This window comes from Protopterus annectens, chromosome 17.part0, assembly GCF_019279795.1.
Source record: "Protopterus annectens isolate FY-2018-M chromosome 17.part0, PAN1.0, whole genome shotgun sequence".
Lineage (NCBI taxonomy): Eukaryota > Metazoa > Chordata > Ceratodontiformes > Protopteridae > Protopterus > Protopterus annectens.
This window is the reverse complement of record NC_056751.1, coordinates 691,975,472-691,990,471: the sequence shown is the minus strand read 5'-3', so window position 1 is coordinate 691,990,471 and position 15,000 is coordinate 691,975,472. Positions and strand designations below refer to the sequence as shown.

The 15,000-nt window shown below is 36.5% G+C and overlaps 1 protein-coding gene across 10 annotated transcripts in view; it reads right to left on the bottom strand.

The window, feature by feature from the left end:
• LOC122791844 overlaps positions 1-15,000 on the bottom strand; it is a 2,266,858-nt gene that overhangs the window by 44,911 nt on the left and 2,206,947 nt on the right. For 9 of the 10 annotated variants that reach the window (XM_044059812.1, XM_044059813.1, XM_044059804.1 and 6 more), the window contains one exon: positions 67-1,559. The exons of the other annotated variant lie outside the window; for it this stretch is intronic. The gene's annotated coding sequence lies outside the window, so the exon portion shown is untranslated. Of the gene's footprint in view, positions 1-66; positions 1,560-15,000 lie in introns of those variants that run through there. 10 annotated transcript variants of the gene reach the window in all.

Genomic DNA, 15,000 nt, shown 5'->3' with positions numbered 1-15,000 from the left:
TACCAGGGAATGACTTAACAGCAAAGTTTGTTATATACCTTTGTTATACACAGCATTAACACATTATTTCTCAAAAAAGTAAAAACACATTTATTTTAGGACAGTGTTTATGCAACAATTGTTAGACATATTATGTTCTCTTAGGGCAGATAGATTTCATGCTAATCAGAAAATGGCCCAATTTTATTACCCACTGTTTCCATTTAAGGGATATCTCTCTACAGAACAACTGTCACATCTAAGAGATTATAATTCAAAGCAGTATTTATACAGACTGATTTCAATGTATGTGTGGGATGTGTCAGAATGTACATGGCTTTCCTATTTCTTTCCTTAGTAACTTAATATAAAAATATATAGTTCCAGGTGGTTATTTAAAATAGTAAGACAATCAAAAAAATAAATCCTTCACATGATTTATGATTATTTCTAATGAATGTGTAAGTCAGGCCATTAATTCATACTGTTGTTTGCTTGTAGATACAGACTGGTTGAGTGATGATGCATATGAAATACACTTATGCAAACGTTTATAATTCACGTGGAAATATCATGGTACATTGCTTGCATTTCTTTCTTGTGCTGCAGTTTAATTCCATTTTCTTTACTTTTTTTCAGAATTCTGAAGATGTTCTTTGTGAATGTATCTGTGAAAAACAATGAATCCTGTTAACCATATTGTTTTCGTAAAGATCAGTGCCTCATTATTCAACAGACATTCAGACTGTCTCAGATTTGCCAATGAAAAGGTAAGGTGATACTATACCACTACACATTTTATTTTAAAGATTCAAGTCTAAGTCTGAAATGCCATCCATTTTCTTTACAGTATATCATTCTTTTTGTCCATCAAAAATCCTCTGTCCTATGGGAAGACATAATTTGTATCTTCCTCAATGAAACTAAGAAGCATAAGTTTGTGTTAGTTCATGACGTTTTTAAATCGACAAGCATTAAAGAAATTGTCATACTTGCTTCCATTTGTTGTTTTCTTTAAAGTCTAAAAATGTGAAAGGAATTGATGCATGTGTTTTGGACTTCCATTCTGTAGTTTAATACTGCTCACTTGCCATATGCTTATTTTGCACATTTAGCGGAAAAAAAGGTTGACAGGTATTGCTGCAAAGATTTTTGCATGGATTCAGTGACCTCTGCAAACACCAGAAGATGTTGCAGAATAGCCATGTAATATCCTGATGTATAAACAAGATAATCATGTCCCTTTGTACTTATGATTCACGACACCCAGCAGGTCTTCCATTCTCCGCAATATGTTTAAAGTGCATCAGACGTTTCCAGGTGATTTGTTACTCTAGCACTGGCAAGAGTTTTTTAAGTGTTTTCTACCATTAAAACCTTTTTTGCTGTAAGATATATTGTCTTCCCTATATCTGCACAAGTTTTGCTTTCAGTTATACCAAAAAGCCTCTCTTGAACCAAAGTGAAATAAAAATTTTCATATCTCAAGAACATCAGCACATCTTGATGGGAAAATATCAATTTGGTTGTCATCTTCACCACATGATGATACGTCCTAAAACTCTTTATATGAATTTATCCTGTATTTGAAAAAAAAAAAATAATCCTGACATTAAAAAAGGCATCTTTTAAAACTAAAATTACAGTGTATCATGTCAGACATTTTTGACTATGGATTTCATTTGTTTTTATCAAGCACATTTTATTGAAACATTTAACTAACCACGCAGCACTCTTATTAAAAAAGATATTCAAAAAGTTGCTTTTTACTTGATATTATAATTTTCTACTTTCAGTAGGACATGGACATTATTTCCCACTGACATCTTGACTTTCTTTATTATTGTTTGAAATGAGCTAAGAAAAAGAATGGGCCTGGGAGCAGCTGTACTATTTTAATGCTCTAAAATAGCTTTTTATTAAAAAACTCCTAAATGTCTACCCTAACAAACATTTCTAACCCACACATGCATTTAAACGCCATACCCCACCACATTAAAACTGTGACACCATGTTTTAAAAGAAACAAGGAGTGATTATCATCTACAGCTCATAAAAAAGACATTATTATGAATGTGAAACTCACTAGAATGTAACCTATTCTGGAATACAATACACTTCACCTCTCATTTTTTGAAGCATCAAACATAAACGTGCAAAAGGGTATAAATATTAAAAACTATGCTGTTGGAAACTGTAAAGAAAATTCTGAAGTAGTAACTTATGGACTTGTATGACAGTGTCTTACCACTGCTTTTTCTAGAATTGTCGAACTTCCTTGAGAAAGCAAACAATATTTGGTAGAAACTTCACTACTTTGCAATGTTTTAAATTTTAATGCTTTGTAATAAAGCAACCAGTTAATCTGACACATTTAAAGACACCAGCTGCAGTTGCTGCTAGCAATATTACTACATACATTAAAAACATCAAGTCACTGCAGTATGATCCAGTTGGACACGTCAAGCAAATACTTTCATATACTTAAGCAACCTTGGCGATAGGAGAAATTTGTTACTTAATCAATAAAGCTATTAAGAAAAGCAAACCAAAGTAGCTGTATAAACACAAATTCAAGAGGAATCCAATAATCTGCTGACAAGGAAAGATTTTTACAGTATATTTTTATTACTATAAAGCATTTGCATGGGATTTAATTATAACTGGTGAAATAAGAAGCCTTATATTAGTAATACAGTCTGAAATCAGAAAGTGAGCACAATTTGAGCAACTTGGCTCTGGCTCCATAACAAATGAGAATAAACCTCTGAACATGATCAACATCACCTAGGGTCAAGTGTCAGTTGGGGACAGTAACATCCCAAGTCACAGCACACAAGGAAGAAGCTAGGTGGCGTATAGCAGGAGAAAACAATTCCGTTATAGTATGCTACATTCAAGAAGTGGGCTGTAGTGTAGCCAGTAACAGTCTGGCAGTGAGTACAGAGATTTAAGACTTCAAGCTATAGTTTCTGTGGTACAGTGTTTGAATCCCTCAGTCATCATTTGCCTTGGTGTGACCTTGAGAAAAATCACTGAACTTGGAATTGCTCCTGGGTTGCCCCTAAAAAGGGACTATGAGTTCAGTGGGTCACCACAATCTTGTGGGGAGAAGTAAGATTATTAGGTAGAGTGCTGGTGTTACAATCAGGATAAGGCTGCACCTGTCATTAATCTGAGTTCTTTCTGGTCAGCTTTCATAGACATTCTTACATCTCTAGGGTTGTTACCCATTCCAAGCAAGAGTGGAGCAGGTCTGGGAGGAAAGTCATACATATTCACCTATGAAGAAAGGGGGATTGCTTTTAAGTCAAACAGGCATTGATGGTAAAAAGCACATGTTGACAAATAAAAAGTCTTCTACATATCTTTCTGCATCTCTGATTTTGCAGAATATTCCTGATTTTACCTAATACCTGTTCCCTATTCCTTATAGCATGTTTAATATTCTGGTAAATCATTGTGGATAAGAGCAATAACAGACATTAGAGTTATGGTCTTCTTATTCAAAAATGCAAGCAAGTACAAAATATACTAGTGAATTAGAGTAACATTTTTTAAAAGTCCCTGACTTGGTGCCTTTGCCCCCCCCCCCCCAATTATGTTTGGCTTTGAGAGTTTTTGAGCAAAAAGTTGCAAGGTATTCTCTTTGGTAAAATACAAAACCTAATCACCATGCCGACAAGCTCTGCTTTCAAATCCGCTTGCAAAAAGGCTATCAGGATCAATATTGTGGTTCTTTAAATTGAGGACAGTCCACCTCTTATTGCGCCTTTACCTCCCCTCGCTACATGAAACTCATGCAGCAGGCCCTACTCAGGATCTGCAAATGTATTCTCATTGGATACAAAAGGTTTGATAGCTGCCTGCTACTTCAGCTAGATTCCAGTTTTTGGCAGAGTTATCCCCAGTTTAGGAGCGCTAATGTTTATGCTACATAACAGGGAGTATTCTCTCCCACCCGCTAAAAGATAGTTCCTAAACATTGTGACTACTATCTCAGGACCTAAGAGAAAGATGTCTTACCATTTGGAAGGCCTTAATTTAAACTGGAAGTTGGCACAAAGACATTCTCAAAGGCTGCTCTGGCATAGTAGATCAAGCTACCCCACCCCCAAGATTAGGAATTAAACTACCCTTCTAAAATTCCAAGGTAAATTGAAAGACTACTTGACCTCAGAGTATGAATGTCAGTGTTACAAAAATAAGCATTGTTATTTAACTCATGGTGATGAGCTTTTATTGTTATTGAAGGATCCATATTAAACATTAAACTGAGTTTATAAAAAAAATCTAAAACTCACAATCAATACCTTTAAAGAGGTTAAAACTGGACTGAAAACCCCTACAGTGGAACTTAAACAAAAGTGTTGTTTGTTTTCATTTTTGACTGAATGTGAACTTTACTTATTTTGCACTGTAAATAAACTGTACTGAAATTTTCTCCAGTAAGAGTCACTTCAACAGTATACGCATACTGGATTCTACTCTACCAGTCTGCTTGAGGTTTTGTTTAAGGACTTCTGACATGCTTGTTTCAATAAATTCAAATTTCATCATTTAGTGCTATGATTTTTTTTTCAGATAAGTCAACTATAGCATGGAAGTGGGTATTTCACTTTTGTCACATTTGGATGATTTTACACCTAGAATGTAGAAGTAAGGTTTTGTATGTAATTTATTGATTTGTTTTTAGTTTTCTTCTGGATTATTGTAAGCACTTTGGTTATTTGTATATTATATATCAAAACTGCATGTGCTTTTGAAGTTCAAGAATGTCACTGCTTTATTAAGTTCAGCTGCACTGATGTGTGTGTGTGTGTGTGTGTGTGTGTGTGTGTGTGTGTGTGTGTGTGTGTGTGTGTGTGTGTGTGTGTGTGTGTGTGTGTGTGTGTGTGTGTGTGTGTGTAATTATACATTGCAAAGCTTTTACAATGTTATGATGAGTAGAAGGAACATAGGGCTGTGGGAAAATGCAATGTGTTTTGTACAGAAAAGGAACAGTTTATCAACAATATTTTGGTTGGCTGGCAAAACAATTTTTGGAATGTTGCTATAACTGGATCTGCGCCTTATATGGAAATTAAATGATCAAAATCATTTTTTTCTGGTGAAGGGAGGAATCATATTAAAAATCACACAGACGGGCAAAAAAATTATAGGATGTATGTGGTTTCATTAGAAATTGTTGAGGCTCTGGTTCGGTCCAAACTGAGGTGCCTTCTCTATTTTTATGTATTTAACTGCAATATAAATATGTGATTGGTAAGTTTTACAATCACATCTTGGACAAATAAAAATATACAAAATGAATACTAATTCTGCCAACTATACTCTAGTCATAACTGGCATGCATAACAAGCCAAGAAAACAGCCATGTGTATCTTTTTATATTCAGGTAAGAATAAATTTTTCTGGTACAGATATGTAGGTACACAGCCATTAGTACCACACGGGTTCTATTTTTATAAGTTGTACTTAGCAAAAGGGAAAATTAACACATCCGTGTGTGTGCCCACACCTAGGAGTGGAATTTCTGTATATGTAAAGGGCTATGATTTTTTGATGCCTCCTTCTATAATTTTAAAAGCTGAGAGGCTGAGAGCTATGCTAGAAGGAATTTTGCACTTACAACACCAGTGTCTGAAGAAGAGGGAGATGATATGCCTGTCACATTATATGCATCTAACACTGCAAAATGGCTCCAAACTGTACACGGCTATGTCAGTCATCAGCATTGGGCTCAAACAGTTTCCCAACGTCAGGTATGTCAGTATTCCCAGTGCATGACCCTGACACTAAATCACCTGTGAAAACATATAAACCCATCCAACTGTAGTAATGCACCCTTCTCAAGCACCTACAGTATATCTCAGCAATGGTACAACAAACAAAGTGGCATGCAAACTCCATCAGCCTTATATCTTATACAGACTGATCATGATGCTATAATCTCAGTGTATGTGTAATAAAAATTACGCAGCTCATTAGATGTTGGGTCTGAGTTGCACAGTCTGTCCTGCATCTTATAGATGTTAGCTGATAACCAACCTGACTGCCAACTGACACCTTATGGTTTTCTGTAAAGTTATGCAGCAAGGTTAAGACCTGCACTGTAAATGAGATCCCTGTCATGAACTCCAGGCAGATACCTGGAGCTCGTCTGTGTCAGTTAATGGCAATTCGCTAGCAGCCTCTTACCCAGTGCCCTTTGTGACTGTGTTGGGTGGACTGCCTTGTTGCTTTGTATGAGCAATTATGTCAGTGACCTTACACTGCAGGTGGCTTTGCATGAGAGTATGAACACTGACTGCATTCAACTGCTCAGCAATGTCCTGCTTGACAGATATTAAAAAGGCATGTATTTTCTAATGGTTAAAAGCATTCACTGACAATGCAGGGCCTGCAAAAAATATAATTGACTGCCTTGGAGGTCTTCTCCCTCCTCTTCCTGTTTTTCTCAGGGATGTTTAAATGTAAAAATAATAATAATAATACATATATATATATATATATATATATATTTGTGTGTGTGTGTGTGTGTGTGTGTGTATAACCTGTCAGTGTGTTATACCTCTCTCACTCACATTCCAGTAACATATAACAAAGTTCATTGTTACTAAGGACAATATTGGAACTCGCTCTGGAAGAGGCACATACCGAATATACAAGTGTCTGTCATTTAGTGGTAATCAGAATGACACTGTATGTGGATTTTTGACATGGAACAGGCAATATCATTAACCTGAAAAGAAGTTAACACAAAACACAAAATACAAGGATATATGGAGAATATCAAAAATGTGAAAAGTGTTTTGTGTGTGTCAAGGGTCTACAACAGCACACATACTCCCTCCACCACAAGTGTGAATGGATACACTTATGTTCCCAGTACCATATCAGTCCCTGTAATTGTTAAAGAACTGCATGGCTTACTGCTGAACCTGAATGCCACCCTATCTCATCCACCTTTAATGCTACCCTAACTCATACACCTTTAATGTCACCCTAACTCATCCAACTTTAATGCCACCCTAACTCACCCGCCTTTAATGCCACCCTAACTCATCCACCTTTAATGTCACCTTAACCCATCCACCTTTAATGTCACCCTAACTCATCCACCTTTAATGCCACCCTATCATATCCACCTTTAATGCCTCTAGCTCATCCACCTATAATGCCACCCTATCACATCCACCTTTAATGTTACCCTAAATCTTCCACCTTTAATGTTACCTTAACTGATGTAATGGCATCGGCTGCATGTTTTATACCCCTGACGACCTGACGTCATGGAAGAAAGGACAGCAACTGACGCAGGACCCATGACTTTGTTAATCAGGCTGACTGAGGGCAACCTGCCAGCAGATTACCCAAATGTAATGACTACAACAGTGAATACACTCAAACATCTACATTTATGGTAAGTGTACACAACTGTACTTTTCTTTTAACTTGTTTCCCAGTTCTCTATAAAATTATTTATTTATTTTATTTTACATTTGTTGACCGGGCTAGTCTAACTGGACATATATCCATTTACAGCAGAGGCCCGGGGAGAAAAGCTCCAGTACAGATAAAATCACAGTGATTTTTAACAATAAAAAAAAAATTTTCTTCATAGAATTATGCAAGTTACAAGAGAGAATAGCAATAACATTTAAATACTTGTAAGTCAAGTTCTACAAAAACAATAAAAACTAAATACTAAAGTTAAAATAATTGAAGGCATACCTTAAGATTCAACTCTCAACGCTAGAAGGTGTCAGGTAGGAGCTCAGTAAGGGGACAGGAAGAAAAATTGAGACCTACTTTCAGGCGGGATTGGTACAAGCACATAGCCATTGATATGTAAGATGTCCTTTGACATGTCTTTGAACAGAGAGGTGGACTCTAGAGTAGCTATTTCTTGAGGAGTAGATTCCAGTGTTTACCTATGGAATTTGAAAAATAATGCATCCCCAGCTTTATTGTATGATTTAGTTATGGATACTAGGAACTTATTGTCAGTACGATGTGTGGCTAGGTTCTTATATGGAGAAATAAGTTTAGCCTGGCTCGGAGTATTATCAGGAAATGAAGAGTCTTATGAATGATAAGTAATTGTTGGTAGAGTAGGTGGTTATTTAGTTCTAGCCAATTTAGTTGTTTGAGGTTGTGACAGTGGTGAGTTCTAAGGGAGCATTAATGAATCTAGCAATACTGTTATAGCTGGTAGAGAGTTTGTTGATGTTATTTTTAGATAGTGTGGTATATATAGCTGAAGCATAAAAAAGGGTGGAAACCAGGTGGGTCTGTGCAATGGTTTTTCTAGCTGCTGGGTTAAGGAAGGGTTTAATTCTGTAGAGTGTCCCAATTTTTTTATTAACAGCTTTAATAGTAGTGTTAATTTGGTCATCAAAGTTAAGATGGTTGTCAATGGTTACACCTAATAGTCGAGTGGTATTGTCGGGTTAATACAGGTAGAATTATTTGAGGAGATAGTAAAGAAAGGTGTAGGAGATTTATTAGTAGGAGTAAAGAGAAGAAGCTTTGTTTTTTGGGGTTAAGAAGGAGGCAGTGCTGCATAAACCATTTTTCAACGTTATGGAAGGTTGTTTGGGTGATGGACTGGAGAGAGGGAACATTTGTAGCAGAGCAGATCAATGTCGAGTCATCTGCATATTGATGCAGACATTCAAATAAAGGTCATTAATAAATACTGAGAAAAGAAGGGGTCCAAGGATAGATCCTTGTGGAACACCAACATTTACTGGGAGTAAGGATGATAGGTTGTTCTCCCAAAGCACTGCTTGTTGCCTGTTTTCGAGATAGCTTCTAAACCACTGTAAAGAATGTGAGCTTAGAGAGGTTAAGTTTTTCGAGAAGTATGTTATGGTTAACCATATCAAAAGCTTTTGATAGGTCTATGAATAGTGCAGAAGAGAAACGATTATTATTTCGATTATTATTGATGGAGTCAGCAAAGGAAAGAAGGGCAGTTGTAGTGCTGTGGTGAGGCCTGAAACCATGTTGACAGTCAGCTAGAAGGTTGTTTTGAAGAAGGTAGTTAAGAAATTGTTTGTGTATGCACCTTTCCATTATCTTCGCTAATGGGGACAGTAAGGCAATAGGACGATAGTTGGATAGTTCAGAGGAAGGGCCACCTTTATGAAGGGGAATTATGTGAGAAATTTTCCAAATTGTAGGGATTTTCCTTTCAGAGATGGTCCTATTTATCAGAATAGATATTGGGTGATAAATAGCTTTTGCAGAAATTTGTAAGAATTCGGATGGGAGTTTGTCAGCAGATGGGGTGCAAGGTTTTAGTTTTAAGAGAAGCTTATATATAATAGATGATGAGACAGGTTGGATTTGAAAGGCATTAGTAGAGGCTGGAGAGATATTATGTGATGATGCAGTAGGTGTCGGTAATGAGTTGGCTAGGGTTAGAATGGCTTCTGTAAAGTAGTTATTAAAGGCATCTGGGATCTGAGTAGAGCTGTTAAGGTTAAATCCTAAAGGGATAGGAGTAGGAGAAGATCCTGGTTTAAGAAGTTTATTAACACCTGACCAAAACTTTTGAGGGGTATTTTGAGTAGTTTTTTGAAGATGAAGATAAAATTCCTTTTTGTCTCTTAAGATTATCTTTCTTGGTAGTATTTCTTAACTGTTTATAGAGGAGATGATCAGATGGTGATTTGGTAGCTCTCCATTTAGCCCAGATTTTATTTCTAAGGATCATTTTTTCTTTTGTTTGCTTTGTTAGCCAAGGGGCAGTTCTGGCTCTTATCCTGGTAGAGTGGAATGGAGCATGATAATCAAGGATTTGCAGAAACTTAGTGTTAAAATAGGTCACTGCTTCATTAAGTTCGAGGTGTAATAAAGGTGACCAGTCACATGCCTGTATTCAGCAAGGAAGTTATCAGGGTTGAAAAATCTTTTTGAGCGGCATCTTCTTAGTTTATGCATATTAGGAATATTCAATTTTTGTCTGATAACATATGTAAGTATGTGATCACTAATACTGTCAGGAAGTGTCCCTGGAGTATAGTTGCTGGGGGGGTTATTAATTAGAATCCAGTCCAGAATTGTTTCTTTCTTATTTGGTTTTTGGATTCTAGTTGTAGTTGTTATTAATTGTGAGTAACCATGGAGATTAATATGGTTAGTAGGTTGCTGGGCTGCACAGGTTTTCCAATCAATGTTGAAATCACCAAGTATTATGGTTTCTTGGGGTAGTTGGTTAGAAAGAGAACTGAGTAGGTCTTCTAGAGTCTGGGTATTATTACCAGGCAGAAGGTACATACAAATTAGATAGATTGCTTTATTGTTGTTAATCTGTAGCTTGATTGATAAAATTTCAGTTTTGGGGCCTGTTAATGGAAGTTCCTTAAAATGGGTAATTTCTAGGTTAGATTTATAGATAATGGCTATACCGCCACCTTTCTTCTTTATTCGGTCATTTCTAAGTATGTTATAGCCAGGAGGGGTGATTTCCTGGTCTTGAGTAGAGGGTTTTAGCCATGTTTCTGTTATACATAATATATCAAATGAATGCAAGTGTAGGAGAGCATGACGATGGTGAATTTTGTTATTAATACTTCTAATGTTAACGTGAGCTATCAGAAGGGAATTGGCTGCTCTAGTACCTGATGCAAGAAGAGGAGAAGAATTAATATTTTGGTTATAATCGCATAGGGCAGAGGGACCGGGATTAGGATGAATGTCACCATGTGAGAGGAGTTGGTGATGGGAAAAAGATAGTAATTTAAGAAGTTTGAGGCAAATATTAAGAATTCTTTTGTTAAAATAGAAGGTTATGTGAGATACCCTGTGGTATTTTGGCAGTAGATAGTTGGAAGAACAGGTAATGTTACTATGATTAAGGGAGCTGAAGAAAGAGGAAGGTAGAGTTTGTTTTAGATGAAGGTTTTGTTCATATAAAGTGTTAATTTGCAAAGAGGTGATATAGTAAGATTTATTTATTTATTTATTTATTTATTTATTTATTTGCAGTTGTTTAACCAAGATAGTCCATTGGGCCCAAGGAACCCGTTTTCAATGGAGTCCTGGGGAGCAAAGATAAAGAAAGAGAGGCTATAGCAGTAGTAAAGAGAAGGGCATAGATGAGAAAGGCTTTTACAGTTGGTGACATAGTAGTGAAGAGTTGAAGAACTAGAGTAACTTGTTAAAAATAATTAGTTAAGAACAAGTAGATCAGCAACAATGTATAAAGAAGGGATAAATGGAGAATAAGTATATGGAAGTTGAGATAGGGGATAGTCAGAGCTAGACAGATAAAAAGTAAGTATTAGATAGATAGTAGGTTGAATGTAAAATAAGGCAGGATATAAAAGAGTTATGTAAGAGAAGGATGGTAGTGATAAGGTTAAATAGTGTTTGAAGCAGCTGTGAAAAAATAGTGTTAGAGTTGGAAGTCAAAACGATAGGAGGATACGAAGGAGTGGAGGGGAAAGAAAAGGGAGGTAAAGTTAAAACCTTTTGGGGTGATCATTAAATTGCTTATTTTGTACTTTTCCTTTATACAAACCGTTATCCTGCCCTGCTCTTTCTTCCTTCATCTCTCTACACTCCTCCATGGACTCTCCATACCTCTAATCAGCAACTACTACAAATCTACCAACCCAAAAAAATAGCTGGCAAACACCTATATAAACACTCCATCGCCCAAGCCTGGAATAAACTCCTAAGAGCCATTTGTTCCATCATTCACCCATCCTACATTAAAGAAAAACTCAAACTTCTTCTCAACTCCAAAATATGTCCTTGTTAAGCCCCTACTTAAGCTCCCCACAAACCTACTATATACCTTCTCAGTCCCTCCACATACAGCTAAGTTCTCCACTGTTGTGGACGCTTATTACACTTTGCAATCAATACTGTTGGACTTAACTTTATTTGTAAATATGTAAATATATTTTTTAGTCTCTAAAAATATTGATATGTATATATCATGTGTTTGCATTTCTGCTTTGTCTCTCTAACGTTCTTGTATAACTGATTTTGTCCATATTTTTTACTCAAATGTTTGTTCTCTGTAAACAGTTTGTGTTTTTTTTGGAGCTTTTCTCCTCAGGTCTCCAGTGAAAATGGGCCACAAGCCCAGCTGGACCAACCCGGTTAACAAATGTCAATAAATAATAAAAATAAAATAGAAAAAACTCATCCACCTTTAATGTCACCCTATCACATCCACCTTTAATGCCTCTAGCTCATCCACATTTAATGCCACCCTATCACATCCACCTTTAATGTTACCCTAACTCATCCACTGTTAATGTTACCCTAACTCATCCACCTTTAATGCCACCCTATCACATCCATCTTTAATGCCTCTAGCCCATCCACCTTTAATGCCACCCTATCTCATCCACCTTTAATGTCACCCTATCTCTTCCACCTTTGCCAAGTCAATGAAAACCAAGTATGCATGTTCCATGACCTTAGATCACTGGTGTATGACCCCTGGCCTTAGTATGTGTGTAGAACAATAGTAGATTGAGGGATAATACATACTATTTGCAAGCATGTTACTGATATGTCATAGTATGAATCATATAGTGTTTTCTACACATGCAAGTCAGTAGACCCCACACCCCCAACTCAGGCACATGGCAACATATTTGGACAGTGTTAGTAAAAGGTCCATAAAGGTAATATAGGTTTTATGATAAATCATTCCAAAATCAGTCCCTGCAACACTGAATGAAAATGTGTTCATTTCAACCTCAGCCAATGTGTGCCATAGAAAAAGTATGTAACCTAGCCATGCCACAGCCAATGTGTGCCATATTAAAATGATTGGTAAAGGTTAGGAACAGTATGTAACCTAGCCATGCCACAGCCAACGAGTGCCATAGAAAAATGTTTGGTAAAGGTTAGGAATAGTATGTAACCTATCCATGTCACAGTCAACGTGTGCCATAGAAATAGTATCTAACCTAGCCATGCCACAGCCAACATGTGCCATAGAAACAGTATGTAACCTAGCCTGGCCACAGCCGTGTGCCATAGAAATAGTATGTAACCTAGCCATGCCACAGCCAATGTGTGCCATAGAAAAATGATTGATAATAGTTAGGAAAAGTATGTAATGACAAAGGTCAGATCACAGAGGCATGCACACTGCATGGACGATTACTATCACAGTCCTACAGACACAGGGTAAAAACAGACCTTCACCACCAACAGCAACACAGGATACTATGTGACAGATGAATCATCACAAAAACATCTATAAGGTCATAGTGACACACTGATTGTAGTCTTCAGAGCCCTTTTTCCCATCTTTAAGTTCTTCACATAACAGAGAGGGTACTGATAACAGTTACATAGTCCTATATATTACATATAATAAAAATGGAAATTATAATACCTGTAGTCCTCAGCCTATCTACAGGTACTATGCTGCCACTTCCTAGAAAACACACCAACAGCCCCTGCTGTCACAGTTAAATTACAGCACTTCATTGTATGCTGACAACCCTTGAGTGTGTACATCCTCCCAGTCAGCTGACACTTGTTATTATGCCAGCTCCCATCCCCAAGACAAGTGATCATGTAACTCAGTGGACATCAGAGATGTGGATATGATGTGCAAAAACAAATCCAAACATTTACAGTAAATATCTCCTGTTCACTTATGTCAGATTTAATGTTTTTCTAATGCCTGATACACCTGCAAAATTAAAGACAGAAATCTAGTTTCCCAGCATTTACAGTAAGTATCTCCTGCTCATTTATCTCAAATGTAATGTTTTTGAATGCCTGATAGTCTGTGTATCATTCCTATTTTAAGCTCATGCCATCTCAGGGAAATGCCAGCATACATTTTTAAGTGTATTTTGAATGTTGCCCTCTTTCCATGTGACAGTGACTGCATAGTGAACATATTTAAGCATACGCACTGGAGATACAACACTGCCCCCATAAAGGGGGGACAGGACGGTTTTCTACACCATAATAAAAGAAAAGATTGGGATTCGTTCCTGTAGGTAATGCCCTTAGATATGCTGTATTGAAATAAATGTGACACCTGAGATCATTGTCAATTTCCTTTCTGCTGAAACATCAGATACTCATGTGACCTAATTTTTGGAGGGTGGTATATATCTCTATACTTGTCAGGTTCACCAGTTTACAAATATCTGAAAAGTATCTCTTGTCACGTTTCAAAATGCTTACCTCTTGCCTATTTGGCTTTATGTTCACTTAAGTGAATAATTTAAAAATGTATATTATTTAGATGCAAATGATCTTACAAAAGTATACTTTCCAGGCCTAAATGTTTTGAAGTGCAGATAAATTTTACTTTTGGTTAACTCCTCATGTATGCAGTTTAATAATCTGTAATGAGAAATAAAACTGGCAACTAGAAGACAATTCCTAAGATACTACCCTGACCTTCATGATATGAATGAGAGCTGATATATATTTAATGTTTCTTCACTAAAAGCCATGCTTTTAGCTTCAGTGAATTTGATCATTATTTGAATTTGAATGAAACTGTGTAGTCGTACACATGATAAATCTCAACTGCCCTTTTAGTTTAGTACATCATTTCCTTGATAAAACTGGACAGACTTATATTTTATACTTAACTTATGGCAGATCTTGACAATTCGCTGGGTTCCTATAAATGTATCTTGAGCTTCACTTATTTTGTCCTCCTAGAGGCAGGAAGTGATCTGTGGAGTGTATATTATCAAGGTGAATTCCCACAACCAGCTCTCAGGTGACATTGGTCAGCATTTCAAATGGAAACAAAAAAGAAACGGCTGCGGGTAAAACCAAGGTGCAAAAAATAAGTAAAAATATAAACACAATGCACCAAGGTAACACACAATAATGTTTAATGAAAACAAAAAGTAAAAGACAGAGGTGAGCGCTTTCGCAACAATAGTTGCTTCATCAGACAAAGATCAAGTGAATAGCACTGCTTAAATAGGTAAAAAAACAGGTAGAAAACCAATTATCTCATCAATTAATGATGTCATACACCAAAAGATATTTAAA